Here is a 16504-nt window from a genome sequence, read left to right as displayed (position 1 = left end):
GTGCTCTCCCTTAGTATATTTTTTATTTACCCACTCTAATGTGTGGTTTGACAATGCTAACACACATTTCATGCGGTGAATATGCAGCTTACAAGTGAAAAACACAACACAATAGTTTAACTTTTGTTTAATTGTATTCAATTATTTAGAAAAGTAAATTGCTAACTTTATTTCAAAGTCAGCCTATACGCCGACTACATTTTTTATAAAGACATTTATTGTTATAAATTTATTTAACATAATATATTTAGTTGTTTTCGGTTTTAGCGATTATAAAGCATTTTCGAGGTTGCCTATAGTATGCTTGAGTAATTGATGAACTCATATCCAACTGTCTATGTATTGAGAACTGTGAATATAAACAAGCTAACCCTTCTACTAAGCTTCTACTATTGCGTTGCTAGCACCCGTAAATACAAAAGATCGCCGCTATCTGTTGAGAACCAAGAACGCTTTCCAGAAATACCCGATGTAGTAGCATGAACGAGGTTATGAAACAGGTCATTCGTATTATTATTATAAATTGTTTTTTTATATTCGGGTTTAGTGATTATGAATTTTTGGTTTGTTTTTGTCTATCGTATCGCTGAAGTTATTGTTGAACTTATGTTCAACGTTCTATAAATTGAGAATATAAATAAGCGTCAACTTTTTCCCAAATCTCTCAATTTACGACCTGTACTACGTCACTGAGTTGTATGTGAGAGCGTAACCTATTGCGTTGTTATCGCCCGTAAACTTTCCTTTGTTTATCGACAGGCGCATCTATTAATAGCCTCATATCATGAATGCCAAAACACCCGCGAATAAGAACCACGTGACCAAATAGGACGCTAAACGCAAATACCATGCGACTACGACTTTAATTATGTAAGAACGCTCCGCAATTCGTCTGAAGCCGGGGCCTTGTGATTGCTATTACGTAAAGAATTGACCTCTAACTGAAGTAAGCAAAGGAAACGCAGCACCTAATTGACCCATTCCTTCTATGTGCGAAGGCAGATTGAATTTTACTAATGTATGATTTGCCTATTAGAACACACATTATAATGCGGTAAATATGCGACTAAAAAGTAAAAAAACACTATAATTAAACTTTTGTTTTGAATTAAGTTATTTAGAAACCAAAATTCCAAACCTTATTTCAAAACAGCAAGACTACATTTTTTAAGAGAATATTCTTGTTATATTTAAATGTTTTTTTTTAACAGTTTCAGCGATAATGAAACATTTTTATGTTGTCTATCGTATCCCTGTAATAATTGTTGAACTCGTGGTCAACGTATTATTAATTGAGACCTGTGAATATAAACAAGCGTAACCTTATACTAGTCCGTAATTCTCACCCGGACTCCCCTTTGTTTATCGTCAGCCTCAGATTTATGAATGAGATGAGCGAAAATACTACGTCACGCAGACGCAGCAGAAAGTGGACTATTTTAATCATTCATAAACAATCTCCTCCGCGACACGTGCAATACGATCATTTTTTTAATTGTTTTCTATAAAACACCATTCGACACCATTGCATTTAACACGATATTAATATTATGTTTCCATTTGTGAATAAACATAATCGGAGAACTCAAACCTCTTGCATAAATTATACAACTCTTTCTTCGCGCGTAGTGTAAGCGGGAATTGGGCTAATCATACCTAGGCCGTATCGACCTTAATTTTACACCAAGCACTCTAGACGGTCGCTAAAGCGATCATCTAAAAATGTATTTGACACTAAAGCAAAATGGCAACTGATTTATGAAAAAGGTCTATAAATATAAAAAAGTAACCCTGTTTTGCATCTCATTATCCTCTTTTTTTCCACCTAGAAGGGAAGATGGATTTGCAAATAAAGTACTAAAAGTGGTTTATAGAAAGACTGTGCGTAGTTTCAGGATGAGTTTTGTTGTGACTTTTTCCGACGTGAATATATGCTTTATTTACAATGAAAACATAACATACTTGTTATGTGATAATAACATCTTTTAAGTGTGTTTTTTTTTATTTCAGAGGAAAGTAAGTTGTGGTTTATTTAGTAAACAGTTTATAAAGGGAAGAACTCATAATATAATTCCTTTTCCTTTAAACTAACTATCCGGAACGGAATAAGTCTCATTAGGATTAATCAAAGCGGGACTTTTGGTATTTTTTATTGTTATCACCTTATCCACTATCTTTATGACTTAAATATTCTTATTTCGTTTATTTTAAACATGTCTTTGATATCGTTTCAGTGTGTTCACCTTTTTCATTATTGCTTGTAGGTCTGCCAATCGGTAGACTTTCCAGATGTGAGTGTTTTTCGCTTGTTTATCGCGTTCACGTTTTGTTTTACAAATTAACTAATAATGCCATGGGCAATCATCTATATACATTGACACGACCCAGAATGCTTTGCATTGACCGTTCAAATGCGGTGATCCCAGCTTTATTCTTCTGTGTGTGTATGATGTTTCGTATTGTGATGTTACGTACTGTTTTGGCAATTGGTCACTTTCCTTAAATTAAGGACCAGCCAATTGTTTATAATTAGAATGCAATACTGCTCCAGCCGCTGGAGTTTCACTTCTTTCTTTTGATATCGTTTTATATGGTTAACCTATTTCCTTAATTGTTTGTAGGTCTGCAATCGGTTGACCTTCCAAATGTGAGTGTTTCTCGCTTTTTTCATTGTGTTCACGTGTTGTTTTACATATTAACTTATTATGCCACGGGCAATCATCTAAGGCTGCATTTCATTCGTATCCGCATTAACACATAATATGCTTGTATCCTTTTAATATCATATTGATTGCACAAAGAGAAAAGAACCATTTACTTGTGAATCTATAGTAAATGCAAACAAAAGTCACACAACGAGCAACAGAACGAAATTTAACTCGATGCCCATGGTGGTTTGTTTTGTGGTTACATATTTGGTTTTGACCGATGCTCGAAACCAGTCCAATGACTATGCGTAGGTGAACATTTGTGCATCCGTCAGAATTGTTTGCATGTTTTTTAATTATGCTCTACAATACAGAAATGAACGGTACACACATATTCTTTCTTAGTGTATTATTATTTGAAGATTCGTTCTTTGCTGCACGTAAAAAGCGTAATATAAGTATGATTAATGAAACAATGTAATATGCATGCTTAAAAAACACTACTGCAGCAATTAGTGTACATGCAAACCGGTACGCGGCTAACGATAACTCTTAGAAATTAAAAAAAATATTGTAATTCTGTATTTAACCTTGTGCGTCATGTTATGACATTAAGTATACATTTACTATGATGATGTCTATTGCAGCAACACTATAAATTGACTATTTGATTAAGTTATAAATAAATAGCTTTCGTGATAATAACATAAGCTTAGGCAGTGCAGAAAGGCTAGGTGCAGAGTATAAGTTATCCGCTTGCAGCCAAATGTCTTCTCGAATTTTACAATAGTATTGCAGCTTCTTTAGTAGGGAGAATACTATTTTATACGTTTGACGACATGGAGAATTACAATCTATCACGTTCGTTAAGTGATTGGATTGCCTTAAAAATGTAATATTATGGACAAATGTATAAAAAATGTATAAACAAATATGTTAGTGCTTTTAAACTGAAACTTTGGCAGCCAACACAACGTCCACTGTAATATTTATCCGCAGTGTTTGATTAGCACTACGCCATTGATGAATTTCATTTTGCAAAACGTATTTAGGATGCTTTCATGTAATCCGTGACCCGTGTATGGTATGTGAACCACGTCCGTAAAATAAACTATGCAGTTGATTCAGGATCCAGTGACATTTGTTCGTTTGTATCAATGTATTTCCATCCGTTACAAAATGTGCAGTGAGAAATGTTTTAAGGACACGTATAATTTTCTGACGAGTCAACGTTTCTTAAGGGCTAATAATTAAAAAAATATTTCAAAATTCCTTCGTGCCTATTATATAATGCCCTGGAGTACACATTATACTGTTTCGTCATGTAAAGGCTATATTGTCTGCAATTGAAATGCTTTTTTTTTAATCGTATAACCACCAATATTTGCATTATCATACATCATTAAAAACATCGAGGCACAATATAAATAAAGAAAAATAAATATATATAATATGCAAGATTACTTGATTGCCATATTTCCTTGATGTCAATGATCAATGTAGTTTTTCGAGACTCTTCAATGATGTGCCTAAGACAATAAACATGCCACGGAGGTGTTTTGGGCATTTACACATACATTATGGTAGTCAGCTGAGACAAAAGGATATCAGTTTCGAATGAGAGAGTTTATGCTTGAAATCATGCAGAATGCACCATTATAACTTGGTATAAACAACGTATTTGTATAAGTACAACTACTAGTCTCTGACCTCAATATACTTTGAAATCATCATAAATCATTCAAATCATCATAAGCATTGTTAGTCATCCGATGTATATTCTCATATATGATTTAAGACAAATTAGGCACTGGTCTTTGTCTCCATGTGCAAAAACTATTCTTCTGTCGCATTTATGTCTCTTATATGCAACGGTGATACACCTCAAAGGAACCGCTCATGCTACCGTGAACGTTTTGCCATCCTCCTTAAGCAATCGAAACCGATCAGGTTAGAGCCCCATCTGGCATGAATTGGTCACTGAACTGAAAACAAACGGACGGACATTATTGAAAATAACACTTAAAAACATGTGGTCGATCATTTAAACCAACGAACATATAAAATGGCGGACGAGTCTGATGATCACCTTTTAATAATCATTCTTCATATCACCAAACACACACATCGAATGACATATCAATATATTTACAACGAATATAAATGAAAACGTCGCATTAGTTTCCTCCAAAAAGAATGCATTTGGTTTCGGGTAAAAAATAATTTAGTGTTGTCAACGGTAACGCACGGTGGGATAGAGGTTACATTCACTTCTCTTTTTTAAATTGCTCTTCTCTTTTGTCTTTCTCGTGGCCACGAGTTAGCTATGTAGTGGCCACGAGATAGAAAAAAGAGGAGTGCATAACTGCATTTGTTTTCTCAGCTTTGATTACCGGAAACTCGCACAATTTGAAGAAAATGGGAATAGTGTAAAATGTGAAATAGACGCCTTCTGTAAGGCAAATTTTAGAATTAAAATAATAGTTTAGGTTGAATAGACTAAATGAGATTGCTATGGAGATCCAAATTAATGAATGGATGTTTATATTTGTCTGGCTATTTGTATAAAAACAGAATCTGTAAGGCGCCATATCATATCCACGTTTCATTATTATACTACGGTTAATTGAGTGCAAATGCGTCAGCGCGGTAATTTGGAAAATTTTCTGTGGTGATAAAATCATATGTATTATTAGTTATAAACGTTTTAAAACAATAACGGGAATGTGAAAAGTATGTGACAAATGAGTGTTCACCAATTTTGTGGATTATAATGCCTTAAAAGCGAAAAAACAGTTCACCTGGGACAGTTCAAGTACAAACACAGAAGAGAAAGAGTACAAGGTCAAAGGGTAATATGACGGACAATCGGAATTGTGCAAGTATCTCAGAAGAAGCGACATCCACACCTACGAACGCTACTCAGTCGCAACAGTAAAATGGTTCATTTTTGCAGGAAAGTCAATGTTTCAATACAATGTCACCGCAGCCAGGTTACTTTAACAGTAATTTCAACAATAGTCAATTCATGGCGTCACCGGGGTTTGAATAATTAAATATGCAGACAACCCCCACCCAATGTACTCACAACACAATACAGAGTTAATCGCGCTGTTATATGTGCTTTTGAACAGGATGGACTATAAAGATAGAAAACTTGGAAAGTTAGAAACAATCCAATCAACAATTGATACTCTTACGGCGAAATGCGAGTGCATGAAGAAAAAAGTTTCCCAAATGGAGAGTAAAATCCTAGAAATTGAAACAAAGCCGACAATTTGAAAGCAATACGCTTGATAATTTAAATAAATAACAGAAGGAAATTGAATTGATAGCTGGTCGTTTGAAAGAACACGAACAGCTCATGCAGCACAAAGTCACTGATCTCAAATGCCGCAGCATGCGAGACAATTTACTGTTCTACAAAATCCCCGAGGAAAAAGATGAGCAGTGCGAGAAGAAAATCCTGGACTTTATTGAGTCAAAACTTTTAATCGAAAATGCATCCAAGGACATTAAATTACACCGTGCTCATAGAATAGGGCGATACAATAGCATGAAAATAAGACCTATTGTCGCAAATTTGCATATTATCCGGATAGAGAAAAAGTTAGGAAGGCGTCCAAGGAACTCAAAGGGACCCCGTATGGAATATCATAACAATACCCGAGGGAGGTAATGGAAACGAGAAAAAAGCTTATTCCTGTCATGAAAAAGGCTAGGGAGGAGAATAAAGAGGCTTTCTTAAGAGTGGACGAACTATTCATCGATGGCCGTGAATTCAAGCCGAATGCCTTGGAGAAACAAGGGAGTGTTGTAAAATGTGTGTAACCTGGAACGTTGAAGGGCTCACCGCGGACAAGTTTTCATAGCCGGAATTCGTGAATATGCTTTCACAGTATGACATTTTTTTTTAACAGAAACATGGACCAATTCAAAATCTAATATTAATCTTTCTGGATTTAGTGATCCAATACATTCATTTAGAAGTTAACAAAATAGGCGTGCGAAGCGTGCTAGTGGTGGCATTATTGTGTATATAAGAGATAATATAAGAAAAGGAGAATCGATTGCAAAACATTCAATAGATTGTCTACTATGGATTAAACTTGATAAACACTTTTTTTAATACTGATTATGACATGTATATTGCTGTAGTATATACAGCACCCGAAAATTCACCTGTTTACTCTCGATTTGATGGGGATATTTTTAAGATTATTGAATCTGATATTAACCATTTCAGCGAGCTAGGCACGGTGTTAGTATCTGGAGATACAAATTCAAGAATTGGGCGAAAGTTAGATTATATTGCGTATGATCGTTTTTTAATTAATCTTGATTTTATAGACATTGACCATCCTATGCCTAGGCCAACTTGTGATTTTAATTCAAACCGCTTCGGGGACTCATTGTTAGATTTATGTATGGCTACAACTATTCGAGTTGTTGACGGTAGATTACATAATGATAAGAATATTGGAAGAATAACGTGTTTTACACATAATGGGCAAAGTTTAGTTGACTATCTATTAACACGGTCGGCTAATTTTGAAAATATTGTGCACTTTGAAATAAGAGATTTTACTGAATTTTCTAATCATGTCCCCGTTGAATATAATATTAAAACTGGAACAAATTGCAAAAAATATACGCGAGGACCCAAAACATTTGTTAAATGGAATCCTATTCACAGGGACGCTTTTATCTCTGAATTATCGAGCGATATTGTAAATCTTGAGTTAAGTCTAATACGCGGGATAGAAAATAATGATGAAACAGAGGACCTAGTGTCAATTTTTACTCGGTATCTTACGTCTAAAGGTAATTCGTATTTTGCTCACACTATTAAATCGATTCAATTAAATTCGATTCACACGAAAAAAATAAACAAAACTGGTATAATGCGGAGTGTGAACGAAAACGCAAAGAATTTATGGATGCTTTATACAAATATAACAAAATTAACAATGACACCAATCGCCAGTCAGTATTCGAAAAAAAAAGAAATCATACAAATATTATTGTCGCAAATGCAAGTCAGATTTTAATCGAACGTTAGGGCGCAAGATGGACAGCATGAAATCAAAACCACCTAAAGAATTTTGGAAAATTTTCAAAAAAATCCGCAAACCCGAACGGAGAAACAATTGATATAACAGAGTTCGTTGAACACTTTAAAATTCTTGCGAAAAATGAAGGTAATTTAAATAATGAGAACAGTGTATTTTGTTCGCAATTTTAACAGCAACCATAACTCTGTAAGTTCCTACCCGGAACTCGATAAACCAATATCACAGGAAGAAATTCTCATGGCCAGGAAACGATTAGGTTATAATAAGGCGTGTTCTTCGGATAATATAATCTTCGAATATTTTAAATGAAGTGTCCATATATTAGGTTACGCATTGGAATTGTTATTTAATCATATTATCAAGTCCGGGAAATTCCCACACATCTGGTCAACAGGTCTGATTATTTCCGTATATAAAAGAGGCGATCCGTCTATACCCAATAATTATCGAGGTATTACTCGTGTGAGTTGTTTTGCGAAGTTATTCACTAATATTCTTAACGAACGCTTACAAAACTTGGCTACAGCTAATGACATTTTAACCGACGCACAATTCGGTTTCAAGCCGGGCTACAGTAGTGTAGACGCAATATTTGTGCTTCAATCATTGATTGAAAGTCATATAAATAATAAACAAAAACTATTTTGCTGTTTCGTCGATTATTTAAAGGCGAATGACTTTATGGATCGTATGCAGCTCTGGTTCAAACTAATTATTAAGTCTGGTATCGATGGTAAATTGTTGTCCGTTTTCCGATCTTTGTATAATCAGATTAAATTGGGTGTTAAACATATGAATAGTATTTCAGAATTGTTTGAGTCCGAAATTGGTTTATTAGAAGGTGAGATATTTTCCCCGATAATGTTTTCACTATTCTTAAATGGTATTGAGTTGCACTTACAAGCTGATATAAATGCATGAATAACTATTTGTCAATTATCAATCTATCTTCTATTAATCGCCGACGACGCAGTATTAATCTCTGAATCCGTTGAAGGATTACAATCTTCTCTGAACAATTTGCACGAGTATTGCACGAAGTGGAATATAACGGTCAATGTCGACAAGACAAAAGTTGTAATCTTTCATAAAGGCAGATTAAAAAAGGATAAAATTGGTTGTATAACAACAATTCTCTTGAAATCGTGAACAATTTCATTAGGAATAGTTATTTCAAGCAGCGGCGCATTTATACATGCAACAAATACTTTGTCAGGCAAAGCGCTAAGGGCGATGAACTCATTATGTATTGTTACAAAATCGTTGAATGTACCTATTAAAATCATGTTTAATTTGTTTGATGCATATGCTGCCTACATTCTTAATTATGGAAGCGAGGTGTGGGGATTTACTAAAGCTGAAAATATTGAGCGCGTCCAACGCAAATTCTGCAAATGGCTTTTAAATGTGAAAGCTTCTACAAATTCAAATGCTTTGTTTGCCGAAGTAGGAAGATACCCGATGTATATATGTCGATATTTACGATTAGCTAAATATTTCTTTAAATTCTTCAACGAAAAGTCGTCAAACTGTATCTAAAGCAATATCCATTCGTAGACAATGTGCAAATGCATGTGATAAGCACTACGCCATTGATGAATTTCATTTTGCAAAACATATTTAGGATGCTTTCATGTAATCCGTGGCCCGTGTATGGTATGTAAACCACGTCCGTAAAATAAACTATGCAGTTGATTCAGGATCCATTGACATTTGTTCGTTTGTATCAATGTATTTCCATCCGTTTCAAAATGTGCAGTGAGAAATGTTTTAAGGACACGTATAATTTTCTGACGAGTCAACGTTTCTTAAGGGCTAATAATTAAAAAAATATTTCAAAATTCCTTCGTGCCTATTATATAATGCCCTGGAGTACACATTATACTGTTTCGTTATGTAAAGGCTATATTGTCTGCATTTGAAATGCTTTTTTTAAATCGCATAACCACCAATATTTGCATTATCATACATCATTAAAAACATCGAGACACAATATAAATAAAGAAAAATAAATATATATAATATGCAAGATTACTTGATTGCCATATTTCCTTGATGTCAATGATCAATGTAGTTTTTCGAGACTCTTCAATGATGTGCCTAAGACAATAAACATGCCACGGAGGTGTTTTGGGCATTTACACATACATTATGGTAGTCAGCTGAGACAAAAGGATATCAGTTTCGAATGAGAGAGTTTATGCTTGAAATCATGCAGAATGCCCCTTTATAACTTGGTATAAACAACGTTTTGTATAAGTACAACTACTAGTCTCTGACCTCAATATACTTTGAAATCATCATAAATCATTCAAATCATCATAAGCATTGTTAGTCATCCGATGTATATTATCATATATGATTTTAGACAAATTAGGCATTGGTCTTTGTCTCCATGTGCAAAAACTATTCTTTTGTCGCATTTATGTCTCTTATATGCAACGGTGATACACCTCAAAGGAACCGCTCATGCTACCGTAAACGTTTTGCCATCCTCCTTAAGCAATCGAAACCGATCAGGTTAGAGCCCCATCTGGCATGAATTGGTCACTGAACTGAAAACAAACGGACGGACATTATTGAAAATAACACTTTAGAACATGTGGTCGATCATTTAAACCAACGAACATATAAAATGACGGACGAGTCTGATGATCACCTTATAATTATCATTTTCCACATCAGCAAACACATACATCGAATGACATATCAATATATTTACAACGAATATAAATGAAAACGTCGCATTAGTTTCCTCCAAAAAGAATGCATTTGGTTTCGGGTAAAAAATAATTTAGTGTTGTCAACGGTAACGCACGGTGGGATAGAGGTGACATTCACTTCTCTTTTTTAAATTGCTCTTCTCTTTTGTCTATCTCGTGGCCACGAGTTAGCTATGTAGTGGCCACGAGATAGAAAAAAGCGGAGTGCAAAACTGCATTTTTTTCTCAGCTTTGAATACCGGAAACTCGGACAATTTGAAGAAAATGGGAATAATGTAAAATGTGAAATAGACGCCTTCTGTAAGGCAAATTTTAGAATTAAAATGATAGTTTAGGTTGAATAGACTAAATGAGATTGCTATGGAGATCCAAATTAATGAATGGATGTTTATATTTGTCTGGCTATTTGTATAAAAACAGAATCTGTAAGGCGCCATATCATATCCACGTTTCATTATTATACTACGGTTAATTGAGTGCGCATGCGTCAGCGCGGTAATTTGGAAAATTGTCTGTCGTGATAAAATCATATGTATCATTAGTAATAAACGTTATAAAACAATAACGGGAATGTGAAAAGTATGTGAGAAATGAGTGTTCACCAATTTTGTGGATTATAATGCCTTAAAAGCGAAAAAACAGTTCACCTGGGACAGTTCAAGTACAGACACAGAAGAGAAAGAGTACACTGTCAAAGGGTAATATGGCGGACAATCGGAATTGTGCAAGTATCTCAGGAGAAGCGACATCCACACCTACGAACGCTACTCAGTCGCAACAGTAAAATGGTTCATTTTTGCAGGAAAGTCAATGTTTCAATACAATGTCACCGCAGCCAGGTTACTTTAACAGTAATTTCAACAATAGTCAATTCATGGCGTCACCGGGGTTTGAATAATTAAATATGCAGACAACCCCCCAACCCAATGTACTCACAACAAAATACAGAGTTAATCGCGCTGTTATATGTGCTTTTGAACAGGATGGACAATAAAGATAGAAAACTTGGAAAGTTAGAAACAATCCAATCAACAATGGATACTCTTACGGCGAAATGCGAGTGCATGAAGAAAAAAGTTTCCCAAATGGAGAGTAAAATCCTAGAAATTGAAACAAAGCCGACAATTTGAAAGAAATATGCTTGATAATTTAAATAAATAACAGAAGGAAATTGAATTGATAGCTGGTCGTTTGAAAGAACATGAACAGCTCATGCAGCACAAAGTCACTGATCTCAAATGCCGAAGCATGCGAGACAATTTACTGTTCTACAAAATCCCCGAGGAAAAAGATGAGCAGTGCGAGAAGAAAATCCTGGACTTTATTGAGTCAAAACTTTTAATCGAAAATGCATCCAGGGACATTAAATTACACCGTGATCATAGAATAGGGCGATACAATAGCATGAAAATAAGACCTATTGTCGCAAATTTGCATACTATCCGGATAGAGAAAAAGTTAGGAAGGCGTCAAAGGAACTCAAAGGGACCCCGTATGGAATATCAGAACAATACCCGAGGGAGGTAATGGAAACGAGACAAAAGTTTATTCCTGTCATGAAAAAGGCTAGGGAGGAGAATAAAGAGGCTTTCCTAAGAGTGGACGAACTATTCATCGATCGCCGTGAATTCAAGCCGAATGCCTTGGAGGAACAAGGGAGTGTTGTAAAATGTGTAACCTGGAACGTTGAAGGGCTCACCGCGGACAAGTTTTCATCGCCGGAATTCGTGAATATGCTTTCACAGTATGACATTATTTTTTTAACAGAAACATGGACCAATTGAAAATCTAATATTAATCTTTCTGGATTTAGTGATCCAATACATTCATTTAGACGTTAAAAAAATAGGCGTGCGAAGCGTGCTAGTGGTGGCATTATTGTGTATATAAGAAATAATATAAGAAAAGGAGAATCGATTGCAAAACATTCAATAGATTGTCTTCTACGGATTAAACTTGATAAACACTTTTTTAATACTGATTATGACATGTATATTGCTGTAGTATATATAGCACCCGAAAATTCACCTGTTTACTCTCGATCTGATGGGGATATTTTTAAGATTATTGAATCTGATATTAACCATTTCAGCGAGCTAGGCACGGTGTTTGTATCTGGAGATACAAATTCAAGAATTGGGCGAAATTTAGATTATATTGCGTATGATCGTTTTTTAATTAATCTTGATTTTATAGACATTGACCATCCTATGCCTAGGCCAACTTGTGATTTTAATTCAAACCGCTTCGGGGACTCATTGTTAGATTTATGTATGGCTACAAATATTCGAGTTGTTGACGGTAGATTACATAATGATAAGAATATTGGAAGAATATTGGAAGAATAACGTGTTTTACACATAATGGGCAAAGTTTAGTTGACTATCTATTAACACGGTCGGCTAATTTTGAAAATATCGTGCACTTTGAAATAAGAGATTTTACAGAATTTTCTAATCATGCCCCCGTTGAATATAACATTAAAACTGGAACAAATTGCAAAAAATATACGCGAGGACCCAAAACATTTGTTAAATGGAATCCTATTCACAGGGACGCTTTTATCTCTGAATTATCGAGCGATATTGTAAATCTTGAGTTAAGTCTAATACGCGGGATAGAAAATAATGATGAAACAGAGGACCTAGTGTCAATTTTTACTCGGTATCTTACGTCTGAAGGTAATTCGTATTTTGCTCACACTATTAAATCGATTCAAATAAATTCGATTCACACGAAAAAAATAAACAAAAATGGTATAATGCGGAGAGTGAACGAAAACGCAAAGAATTTATGGATGCTTTATACAAATATAACAAAATTAACAATGACACCAATCGCCAGTCAGTATTCGAAAAAAAAGAAATCATACAAATATTATTGTCGCAAATGCAAGTCAGATTTTAATCGAACGATAGGGCGCAAGATGGACAGCATGAAATCAAAATCACCTAAAGAATTTTGGAAAATTTTCAAAAAAAGATCCGCAAACCCGAACGGAGAAACATTTGATATAACAGAGTTCGTTGAACACTTTAAAATTCTTGCGAAAAATGAAGGTTATTTAAATAATGAGAACAGTGTATTTTGTTCGCAATTTTAACAGCAACCATAACTCTGTTAGTTCCTACCCGGAACTCGATAAACCAATATGACAGGAAGAAATTGCCATGGCCAGGAAACGATTAGGTTATAATAAGGCGTGTTCTTCGGATAATATAATCTTCGAATATTTTAAATAAAGTGTCCATATATTAGGTAACGCATTGGAATTGTTATTTAATCATATTTTCAAGTCCGGGAAATTCCCACACAGCTGGTCAACAGGTCTGATTGTTTCCGTATAGAAAAGAGGCGATCCGTCTATACCCAATAATTATCGAGGTATTACCCGTGTGAGTTGTTTTGCGAAGTTATTCACTAATATTCTTAACGAACGCTTACAACACTTGGCTACAGCTAATGACATTTTAACCGACGCACAATTCGGTTTCAAGCCGGGCTACAGTAGTGTAGACGCAATATTTGTGCTTCAATCATTGATTGAAAGTCATATAAATAATAAACGAAAACTATTTTGCTGTTTCGTCGATTATTTAAAGGCGAATGACTTTATGGATCGTATGCAACTCTGGTTCAAACTAATTATTATGTCTGGTATCGATGGTAAATTGTTGTCCGTTTTTCGATCTTTGTATAATCAGATTAAATTGGGTGTTAAACATATGAATAGTATTTCAGAATTGTTTGAGTCCGAAATCGGTTTATTACAAGGTGAGATATTTTCCCCGATAATGTTTTCACTATTCTTAAATGGTATTGAGTTGCACTTACAAGCTGATATAAATGCATGAATAACTATTGGTCAGTTATCAATCTATCTTCTATTATTCGCCGACGACGCAGTATTAATCTCTGAATCCGCTGAAGGATTACAATCTTCTCTGAACAATTTGCACGAGTATTGCACGAAGTGGAATATAACGGTCAATGTCGACAATACAAAAGTTGTAATCGTTCATAAAGGCAGATTAAAAAAGGATAAAATTGGTTGTATAACAACAATTCTCTTGAAATCGTGAACAATTTCATTATCTAGGAATAGTTATGTCAAGCAGCGGCGCATTTATACAAGCAACAAATACTTTGTCAGGCAAAGCGCGAAGGGCGATGAACTCATTATTTATTGTTACAAAATCGTTGAATGTACCTATTAAAATCATGTTTAATTTGTTTGATGCATATGTTGCCTCCATTCTTAATTATGGTAGCGAGGTGTGGGGATTTACTAAAGCTGAAAATATTGAGCGCGTCCAACGCAAATTCTGCAAATGGCTTTTAAATGTGAAAGCTTCTACAAATTCAAATGCTTTGTATGCCGAAGTAGGAAGATACCCAATGTATATATGTCGATATTTACGATTAGCTAAATATTTCTTTACATTCTTCAACGAAAAGTCGTCAAACTGTATCTAAAGCAATATCATTCGTAGACAATGTACAAATGCATGTGATTACCCTCACAACAAGTCATGGGCATCAAATGTTCGATTTTTTTTTACAAGAGACCGGTTTTAATTACGTATGGATATATCCAGAATCTGTTAATATTAACAGCTTTATTGTAATGTTTCGCAATCGATTACAAGATCTGTTTATTTCAAATGGCGGGCTGATGTTAATGACACTTCATCACTATATTTTTACAAGGAATTGAAACCCATTTTTGAAAGATCCATCTACTTGGACAAAATAGAAAACTCTAAATTACGGAACGCTATTGCAAAATAAAGATCATCTTCTCATGTCCTATTTATAGAAACCGGTAGGCACCAAAACATTCCAAGACATAAAATAATGTGTAAATTGTGTACACTTAATGAAATTGAAGATGACTACGAGATTGTTTTGATATGTCCTTTATACGATAATTTTAGAAATACACTTATACCTGATGTTTACAGAAGAAGACCAAGTATGTTAAAATGTTTACAATTATTGAACGTGACTAGAAAATCTATACTGATTCGTCTGGCTTATTTCTGCATTAAAGCATTTAAACTTAGAGCCGAAAATATATAGTGAATATTTTTTCCTCAGAATTGCAAGTGTGTAAATGTTACCTAACTGCATATCTTATTTTCAATCAATTAACGGATTTTGAACATCCACGTATCCTTGATTTAAAAGAATAGTAAAGATCCTTCTCTTACATATAACATTCTCACGAAAACCCTATATTAGTAGAATGCATAAACAAAATTGTTGTTATTTTGACGCATGCGTATGTATTATTGCTTTATTTATTGTACTCTGACAATGAGTTGTGTATGCTTATGTCGTAAATAAACTATCTGTTTTGTTCTGTTCTGTTGATAACAGAATGCGAGAAACTTAATTGGTTATTGCACTTAAAATGTGAAATTTCACTGAACTCATAATATAATAAATATTTCACCTCGGGGACAACTGATGAAGTTATTGCATTTGTTTTGAACAATAAAGGCGCCAATTCACTTCATATTCGCAAATTGAATTATCCAACGTAGATACTGTTTCTTACGTATGCTTTATTGGAAACTATTTTTAAAATTTAAGCGACGAAGCATCAGACGTAAAAATATTCGTGTTCCTTCAATGTATCAAATAGGTGTTTAATATAAAACATCGCTTAATGATATATATACATTTTCAAATATAGGAATCAAACAGTTGAGTGAGAGATGTATGAAGTGACAGCATGATTCACTAAGAAAATCACAACATGGATGCATTTTTTAAAGTTCTGATGCTTTAAAAGAGATTCATATTTCCAAACATAAACTATTTGGGTTGGAAATTATCAAACGAAATGGCGAGCATATGTATATTTTGAACACACGTATACGAATGTCTGGAGTTCAACGAATCAGTTTTCCGGAATCTGGCTTAATATCTTACTTATTTAAAACATTGAAGTCGTATGAAAACTAAAAATAGTAACAGAATCCCTATTGATATGTTTTAATAACATTGTTACGTGGGTTTTATGACCTAGATGATGCCATGAGCACAATGT

Source organism: Dreissena polymorpha, chromosome 2, assembly GCF_020536995.1.
Source record: "Dreissena polymorpha isolate Duluth1 chromosome 2, UMN_Dpol_1.0, whole genome shotgun sequence".
NCBI classification, from domain to species: Eukaryota; Metazoa; Mollusca; class Bivalvia; order Myida; family Dreissenidae; genus Dreissena; species Dreissena polymorpha.
Note: the sequence above shows the minus strand (reverse complement) of the source record.